Here is an 8,737-nt window from a genome sequence, read left to right as displayed (position 1 = left end):
ATGGATTCCTTACAAATTTTTTGTATTGAAAATCATGTTGACTCTAGCTAGGTTTTATTTCTTCCTATATAATCTCTATGTTTTTATTTCTTTTTCTCACTGTATTGCACTGGCTAAGACTTTCAGTATGATGTTGAACAGGAATGATGAGTGTGAACATCTCTTCTTTGTTCCTAACCTTAGGAGAAAAGCACCATCAATCATGATTTTTTAAAAACTTTTTATTTTATATTGGAGTATAGCTGATTAACAATGTTGTGATAATTTCAGGTGCACAGCAAAGGGACTCAGCCATACATATGCATGTATCAATTCTCCCCCAAACTCTCCTCCCATCCAGGCTGCCACATAACATTGAGCAGAGTTCCCTGCGCTATACAGTAGGTCCTTGTTGGTTATCCATTTTAAATATAGCAGTGTGTACATGTCGATGCCAAACTACCTGACTATACCTTCCCCCCATCCTTCCCCTCTGGTAACCATAAGTTTGTACTCTAAGTCTGTTTCTGTTTTGTAAATAGGTTCATTTGTATCATTTCATTTTAGATTCCACATATAAGGGATATCATATGATAATTCTTTCTCTGACTTACTTCACTCAGTATGACAATCTCTAGGTCCATCCATGTTGCTGTAAATGGCATTTTTTCATTCTTTTTAATGGCTGAGTAGCATTCCATTGTATATATATACACCATATGTTCTTTATCCATTCCTCTGTCGAAGGACATTTAGGTGGCTTCCATGTCTTGACTATTGTAAACAGTGCTGCAATGAACAATGGGGTGGGGTGCATATATCCTTTCGTGATGTGCTTTTCTCTGGATAGATGCCCAGGAGTGGGATTTCAGGGTCATATGGCAGCTTTATTTTTAGTTTTTTAAGGAAATTCCATACTGTTTTCCCTAGTGGCTGTACCAATTTACGTTCCCACCAAAAGTGTAGAAGGGTTGCCTTCTCTCCACACCCACTCCAGCATTTATTGTTGTGGATTTTTTGATGATGGCCACTTTGACTGGTGTGAGGTGATATCTCATTGTAGTTTTGATTTTCATTTCTCTAATGATTAGTGATGTTGAGCATCCTTTCATGTGTTTGTTGGCAGTCTGTATGTCTTCATTAGAGAAAAGTCTATTTAGGTCTTCTGCCCATTTTTTGATTGGGTTGCTTATTTTGATGATATTAAGTCTCATAAGCTGTTTGTAAATTTTAGAGACTAATCCCTTTTCAGTCACATCATTTGCAAATATTTTTTCCCAATCTGTGGGTTGTCTTTTAATTTTGTTTATGGTTTCCTTTGCTGTGCAAAAGCTTTTGAGTTTAATTAGATCCAACATGTTGATTTTTGTTGTTTCCATTATTCTGGGAGACAGATTGAAAAAGACATTGCTGCAATTTATGTCAGAGAGTGTTCTGCCTATGTTTTCCTCTAAGAGTTTTATAGAGTCCAGTCTCACATTTAGGTCTTGAATCCAGTTTGAACTTATTTTTGTGTACGGTGTTAAAGAATGATCTACTTTCATTTTTTTTTACATGTAGCTGTCCAGTTTGCCCAGCACCATTTGTTGAAGAGACTGTCTTTCCACCACTGTGTAGTCTTGCATCCTTTGTTGTAGATTAATTGGCCATAGGAACGTGGTTTATCTATTTATCTATTTTTATTTTTTTTGCAATTCTAATTTTTATTGTTGCTCTATTTTCACAGTTTTCAGGCAATGAAAGGATTTTAGGAAATTTAAAAGACTGGCAAGTCACCTGAGCCTTAAAACCAAGAGTTTTGAAGCAGTAGGTCTCCTTGTAAGGTTAGAAATCATATCAGTTAAAATTAGGTTTCACAGAAAATGGTAGAAACATAAAGGTAATAATAAATTAAACAAAATGGGTAGAAATTAATTCTCTCCCATGTAAATATAGGTAAATACAGATAATCCAATGTGGACAAGACATTTGAATGACCAATGGGTCCCAGCTCCTTTCTTTCTTTCTTTCTTTCTTTCTTTCTTTCTTTCTTTCTTTCTTTCTTTCTTTCTTTCTTTCTTTCTTTCTTTCTTTCTTCCTTTCTTTCTTTCTTTCTTTCTTTCTTTCTTTCTTTCTTTTAACATCTTTATTGGAGTATAATTACAATGTTGTTGTTAGTTTCTACTGTATAGCAAAGTGAATCAGCTATATGTATAAATATATCCCTTCCCACTTGTGTCTCCTTCCCACCCTCCCTATCCCACCACTCTACGTGGTCACAAAGCACTGAGCTGATCTCCCTGTGCTATGCTGCTGCTTCCCACTAGCTATCTATTTTACATTTGGTAGTATATATAAATCCATGCCACTCTCTCACTTCATCCCAGCTTACCCTTCCCATTTCCCGTGTCCTCAAGTCCATTCTCTACATCTGTGTCTTTATTCCTGTCCTGCCCCTAGGTTCTTCAGAACCATTTTTTTTTAGATTCCATATATATGTGTTAGCATACAGTAATTGTTTTTTTCTTTTTGAATTATTTCACTCTGTGTGACAGACTCTAGGTCCATCCACCCCACTGTAAATAATTTCATTTCTTTTAATGGCTGAGTAATATTCCATTGTATATACGTGCCACATCTTATTTATCCATGCATCTGTCAATGGACACTTAGGTTGCTTCCATGTCCTGGCTGTTGTAAATAGAGCTGCAATGAACATTTTGGTACATGACTCTTTTTGAATTATGGTTTTCTCAGGGTATATGTCCAGTAGTGGAATTGCTGGGTTGTATGGTAGTTCTATTTTTAGTTTTTTAAGGAACCTCCATACTGTTCTACATAGTGGCTGTATCAATTTACATTACCACCAACAGTGCAAGAGGGTTCCCTTTTCTCCACACCCTCTCCAGCATTTATTGTTTGTAGTTTTTTTTGATGATAGCCATTCTGACTAGTGTGAGGTGATACCTCATTGTAGTTTTGATTTGAATTTCTCTAATGATTAGTGATGTTGAGCATCATTTCATGTGTTTGTTGGCAATCTGTATATCTTTTTTGGGGAAATGTCTATTTAGGTCTTCTGCTCATTTTTGGGTTGGGTTATTTGTTTTTTTGATATTGAGCCGCATGACCTGCTTCTATATTTTGGAGATGAATCCTTTGTCAGCTGCTTCATTTGCAAATATTTTCTCCCATTCTGAGGGTTGTCTTTTCATCTTGTCTAAAGTTTCCTTGGCTGTGCAAAAAGTTTTAAGCTTCATTAGGTCCCATTCGTTTATTTTGGTTTTTATTTCCATTTCTCTAGGAGGTGGGTCAAAAAGGATCTTGCTGTGATTTATGTCATAGAGTGTTCTGCCTATGTTTTCGTCTAAGAGTTTTATAGTGTCTGGCCTTACATTTAGGTCTTTAATTCATTTTGAGTTTATTTTTGTGTATGGTGTTAGGGACTGTTCTAATTTCATACTTCTACATGTACCTGTCCAGTTTTCCCAGCACCACTTATTGAAGAGGCTATCTTTTCTCCATTGTATATTCTTGCCTCCTTTATCAAATTTAAGGTGACCATATATGCATGGGTTTATCTGTGCGGTTTTATCCTGTTCCATTGGTCTATATTTCTGTTTATAGGCCAGTACCATACTGTCTTGATTACTGTAGCTTTGTAGTATAGTCTGAAGTCAGGGAGCATGATTCCTCCAGGTCCATTTTTCTTTCTTAAGATTGCTTTGGCTATTCGGGGTCTTTTGTGTTTCCATGCAAATTGTGAAATGTTTTGTTCTAGTTCTGTGAAAAATGCCATTGGTAGTTTGATATGGATTGCACTGAATCTGTAGATTGCTTTGGGTAGTAGAGACATTTTCACAATATTGATTCTTCCAATCCAAGAACATGGTATATCTCTCCATCTGTTTGTATTATCTTTAATTTCTTTCATCAGTGTCTTATAGTTTTCTGCATACAAGTCTTTTGTCTCTGTAGGTAGGTTTATTCCTAGGTATTTTATTGTTTTATTTGCAATGGTAAATGGGAGTGTTTCTTGAAATTCTCTTTCAGATTTTTTATCATTAGTGTATAGAAAAGGAAGAGATTTCTTTACATTAATTTTGTATATGGCTACCTTACCAAATTCATTGATTACCTCTAGTAGTTTTCAGGTAGAGTCTTTTTTTTGTTTTGTTTGTTTGTTTGTTTGTTTTTTTGCTATACGTGGGCCTCTCACTGTTGCAGCCTCCCCCACAGTGGAGCACAGGCTCCGGATGCGCAGGGCCAGTGGCCATGGCTCATGGGCCCAGCCACTCCACGGCATGTGGGATCCTCCCAGACCGGGGCACGAACCCGCATTGGCAGGTGGACTCTCAACCACTGTGCCACCAGGGAAGTCCCAGATAGAGTCTTTAGATTCTCTCTGTATAGTATCATGTCATCTGCAAACAGTGACAGCTTTCCTTCTTCTTTTCCAATTTGGATTCCTTTTATTTCTTTTTCTTTTCTGATTGCTGTGGCTAAAACTTCAAAAACCATGTTGAATAACAGTGGTGAGAGTGGGCAACCTTGTCTTGTTCCTGATCTTAGTATAAATAATTTCAATTTTTCAACATTGAGAACAATGTTTTCTCTGGATTAGTCATATATGGCCTTTATTATGTTGAGGTAAGTTCCCTCTATGCCTACTTTCTGGAAGGTTTTTATGATAACTGGGTGTTGAATTTTGTCGACAGCTTTTTCTGCATCTATTGAGATGATCATATGGTTTTTCTCCTTCACTTTGTTAAAATGGTGTATCACATTGATTGATTTGTATATATTGAAGAATCCTTGCATTCCTTGGATAAGCCCCACTTGATCATGTTGTGTGATCCTTTTAATGTGCTGTTGGATTCTGTTTGCTAGTAATTCGTTGAGGATTTTTGCATCTATCTTCATCAGTGATATTGACCTTTAGTTTCTTCTTTTGTGTGACATCTTTGTCTGGTTTTGTTATTAGGTGATGGTGGCCTTGTAGAATGCGTTTGGGAGTGTTTCTCACTCTGCTATTTTTTTGGAAGAGTTTGAGAAAGATAGGAGTTAGCTGTTCTCTAAATGTTTGATAAAATTCGCCTGTGAAACCATCTGGTCCTGGGCTTGCTTTTGTTTGTTGGAAGGTTTTTAATCAGAGTTTCAATTTCAGTGCTTGTTATTGGTCACTTTATATTTTCTATTTTTCCTGGTCCAGTTTTGGAAAGTTGTGCTTTTCTAAGAATTTGTCCATTTCTTTCAGGTTGTCCATTTATTGGCATATAGTTGCTTGTAGTAATCTCTCATGATCCTTTGTATATCTGCAGTGTCAATTGTTACTTCTCCATTTTCATTTCTAAGTCTGTTGATTTGAGTACTCTCCCTTTTTTCCTTGATGAGTCTTGCTAATGGTTTATCAATTTTGTTTATCTTCTCAAAGAACCAGGCTTTAGTTTTATTATCTTTCGTACTGTTTACTTCATTTCTTTTTCATTTATTTCTGATCTGATTTTTTTTTTTTTTTTGCAGTATGTGGGCCTCTCACTGCCGTGGCCTCTCCCGCTGTGGAGCACAGGCCCCGGGCACGCAGGCCCAGTGACCATGGCCCATGAGCCCAGCCGCTTCGTGGCACGTGGGATCCTCCTGGACTGGGGCATGAACCCGTGTCCCCTGCATCAGCAGGCGGACTCTCTACCACTGTGCCACTAGGGAATCCCTGATCTGAGTTTTTGATGTCTTTCCTTCTGTTAACTTTGTTTTTATGTTGTTGTTGTTGTTCTTCTTCTTTCTGTAATTGCTTTAGCTGTGAGGTTAGGTTGTTTATTTGAGATGTTTTCGTGTTTCTTTAGGTAGGATTGTATTGTTGTAAACTTCCCTCTTAGAACTGCTTTTGCTGCATCCCATAAGTTTTGGGTCATCATGTTTTCATTGTCATTTGTTTCTAGTTAGTGTTTGATTTCCTGTTTGATTTTTTCAGTGATCTCTTTGTTATTTAATAGTGTATTGTTTTGCCTTCATGTGTTTGTATTTTTTACAGTTTTTTTCCCTGTAATTGATATCTAGTCTCATAGCAATGCAGTCAGAAAAAATACTTGGTATGATTTCAATTTTCTTAAATTTACCAAGGCTTGATTTGTGACCCAAGGTATGATCTATCCTGGAGAATGTTCCATGAACACTTGAGAGTGCCGAATCCTAACCACTAGACCACCAGAGAGCATCCCATGAGCACTTGAGAAGAAAGTGTATTTTGTTGTTTTTGGATGGAATGTCCTATAAATATCAATTAAGTCCATCTTGTTTAATGTGTCATTTAAAGCTGTGTTTCCTTATTTATTTTCATTTTCAATGATCTGTCCATTGGTGAAAGTGGGGTGTTAAAATCCCCTGCTAATTTTGTGTTACTGTCAATTTACACTTTTATTGTTGTTAGCATTTGCCTTATGTATTCAGGTGCTCCCATGTCGGGTGCATAAATATTTACAATTGTTATATCTTCTTCTTGGATCGATCCTTTGATCATTATGTAGTGTCCTTCTTTGTCTCTTGTAATAGTCTTTATTTTAAAGTCTATTTTGTCTGTTATGAGAATTGCTACTCCAGCTTTCTTTTAACTTCCATTTGCATAGAATATATTTTTCCATCCCCTCACTTTCAGTCTGTATGTTTCCCGAGTTCTCTTGTAAATAGCATATATACAGGTCTTGTTTCTGTATCCATTCAACCTGTCTATGTCTTTTGTTTGGAGCGTTTAATCCATTTACATTAAAGGTAATTATTGATATGTATGTTCCTATTACCATTTTCTTAATTGTTTTGGGTTTGTTGTTTTAGTTCTTTTCCTTCTCTTGTGTTTCCTGCCTAGAGAAGTTCCTTTAGCATTTGTTGTAAAGCTGGTTTGGTGGTGCTGAATTCTCTTACGTTTGGCTTGTCTGTAAAGGTTCTAATTTCTCTGTCAAATCTCAATGAGATCCTTGCTGTGTAGATAATCTTGGTTGTAGGTTTTTCCCTTTCATCTCTTTAAATATGTCCTTCCACTCCCTTCTGTGTTTCAGAGTTTTTGCTGAAAGATCAGCTGTTAACCTTATGGGGATTCCCTATATGTTATTTGTTTCTTTTCCCTTGTTGCTTTTTATATTATTTCTTTGTATTTAATTTTTGTTAGTTTGATTATTATGTGTCTTGTCATGTTTGTCCTTGGATTTATCCTTATGGGACTCTCTTTGCTTCCTGGACTTGATTGACTATTTCCTTTTCCATATTAGGGAAGTTTTCAACTATAATCTCTTCAAATATTTTCTCAGTTCCTTTCTTTTTCTATTCTTCTTCTGGGTTCCCTATAACTCTAATTTTGGTGTGTTTAATGTTGTTCCAGAGGTCTCTGAGACTGTCCTTAATTGTTTTCATTCTTTTTTCTTTATTCTGCTCTGCAGTAGTTATTTCCACTATTTTATCATCCAGGTCACTTATCCGTTCTTCTGCCTCAGTTATTCTGCTATTGATTCCTTCTAGAGAATTTTTAATTTCATTTATTCTGTTGTTCATCATTGTTTGTTTGCTCTTTAGTTCTTCTTGGTCCTTGTTAAACGTTTCTTTTATTTTCTCCATTCTATTTCCACGATTTTGGAGCATCTCTAGTATCATTACTCTGAATTCTTTTTCAGGTAGACTGCCTATTTCCTCTTCATTTGTTTGGTCTGTTTGGTTTTTACTTTGCTGCTTTATCTGCTTTGTATTTCTTTGTCTTGTAATTTTGCTTAATATACAGTGTTTGGAGTCTCCTTTTCACAGGCTGCAGGTTCGTAGTTCCCATTGTTTTGGTGTCTGCCCCCAGTGGGTAAGGTGTTTTCAGTGTGTTGTGTAAGCTTCCTGGTGGAGCGGACGAGTTCCTGTGTTTTGGTGAGTGGGGCTGGATCTTGTCTTTCTGGTGGACAGGTCCATGTCCAGTGATGTGTTTTGAGATGTCTTTGAACTTAGCATGATTTTAGGTAGCCTCTTTGTTAATGGGTCTGGTTGTGTTCATGTTGCTAATTGTTTGGTATGGCATGTCCAGAACTGGAGCTTTCAGGTCATTGAGTGGAGCTGCATCTTAAAGTTTAGACAGAGATCTCTGGGAGAGCTCTTGCCAATTGATATTTCATGGGGTCAGGAGGTCACTCTTGGTCCAATGTCCTGAATTCATCTCTCCCACCACAGAGGTTAAGGCCGGCCACCTGGTCAGAGCACCAAGACCTTGTCAGCCACATGGCTTGCATGTAAATATGCTAAATTCCTCAATTCAAAGGCACAGGGTAGCTGGCCTTCTGCACTCTGCTCAGTCCTCCAGCCATGCATTGTCTTCTGGACCTGGTTGATATGGAGAACCTGCTTGGTATCCAGGTCCACCTGCATTCCCTAACATCTAGAAGAAGTAGCTGATGCCCCCACCCTCCCTTATTCCTGCTGCAACTCGTCAGGATCCTGGAGCACCCCTTCTCCATGTCTCTTCATGGTTTGATAGCTCATGCCTTTTTATCATTGAATAATATTTATTGTCTAGATGTACCACAGTTTGTTTATCTAATCACCTATTGAGCTTTGTCTTGCTTGTTTTCTCTATATCTTTGTTGGTGAGATGTCTGTTTAGATCTTTTGTCCATTTTAAAACTGAGTTATTTCTTTTATTATTGTTGAGTTTTAAGAGTTCTTTATATATTTTGGATAACTGTCCTTTTTCAGATACATGTTTTACAAATACTTTCCTCAGTCTTTGGCTTTTTCCATTCTCTTAATATTGTCTTACACA

The sequence above is a fragment of the Mesoplodon densirostris genome, chromosome X (assembly GCF_025265405.1).
Source record: "Mesoplodon densirostris isolate mMesDen1 chromosome X, mMesDen1 primary haplotype, whole genome shotgun sequence".
Taxonomy (NCBI): domain Eukaryota; kingdom Metazoa; phylum Chordata; class Mammalia; order Artiodactyla; family Ziphiidae; genus Mesoplodon; species Mesoplodon densirostris.
Note: the sequence above shows the minus strand (reverse complement) of the source record.